Source organism: Pteropus vampyrus, unplaced genomic scaffold, assembly GCF_000151845.1.
Source record: "Pteropus vampyrus isolate Shadow unplaced genomic scaffold, Pvam_2.0 Scaffold78, whole genome shotgun sequence".
NCBI lineage: Eukaryota > Metazoa > Chordata > Mammalia > Chiroptera > Pteropodidae > Pteropus > Pteropus vampyrus.
In genome coordinates, this window is record NW_011888859.1 from 4,491,068 (window position 1) to 4,492,298 (window position 1,231).

Below are 1,231 nucleotides of genomic sequence, written 5' to 3' on the forward strand. Positions count from 1 at the left end.
GCATCCCCGAGTGCCCCGAGCTCCAGCAGCTTCTAGAAAGTACATCTTGTCCTCATGCAAGCTTAATGAAGTGTGGAGGATTCAGATCATAATCCTATTCATTGTTTCCCTAGGTGCTAAAAGTCACAGAATGAACCACCTTGTAAACCCCAAACCCTCGGAAGTGGCCCACAGAATACTGCAGAGAAAAGCAAGGGAAAGGACGATCCATCAGGCTTGTAGCCACCATCGCCTCCTAACTGGGCGTGGCCTGGCAGGTAATGGCCAGCCCTGCTAACTTCTACACCTAGCCATTAAGTTCACAGTCCCTTTCCCAATACCACGAATGCTGAATTAAATACTTTAAAAAAATAATAATAAGTAGAATAAATAGCACATGCGTCCTGAAATTGGCAGTAGAGTTAAGTAAAGAATGATGCAACTTAGTTGTGGTTTATCGGACAGAAACATTAAGTGCAGAACAAGTATTTCAGACCAGGAACCCTTCCGAGAGAGACGTGGATGTCATAGTGTCCACTCGGAGCTTCTTACGTTCGGGCAGCTTTGCATCAGCTGCACCCAGAGATGTAGGTAAACAGGAATTATCCGGCCCGGTCCACGCATCTAATGCAAAATATGGCAAGTGTCTTGGGCCTAGAGAAGCGGGAGGGAAAGGAGACTCAGAGTCTGCAGACACCAGCTAGAAGGGGTGGCTCCAGCTCTCCCGGCCCTCGCCCTATCTGTGGTTGAGTATTAATTACGTGCCGGGACTAGTGGCGAACCTTTTTGATATATTTCCTGATCTAATATTTTGCCAATGCTGTGATGCAATTATTAATTTCATCTTTCAGAAAAAGAAAGTGGAACTTAGGGAGGGGAAGTAACTCGTTTGCGATCACGGAGGTAGCAATAGAGATGGCGGCGTTTCCAGCCTAGTCTGTCCGGCTCCAGCGCCAGAGTCCCTGGCCCTTACCTGGGACCCAGCAGTTACCGGTGGGCTCCCCCGCTGCATCTGCAGTTGCCTGAGACAGCCCGTTAGTCACCTAGCCCTTAGGGTGACGGCAGGTGAAGCCCGAGGACACATCTTAAGAGCTCCCCCGTGGGGCTAAGGATACACGCATTGGAAACCTGAGCCTCCCCCAAACACTGCACTGTGCCTGATGCCAAAACAAAGAAAAGCAAAAGAATCAGGTACGAAGAAGTTTCCACATTTAGTATACACTTATTTACATCTTTTCGAAATTATAGCATA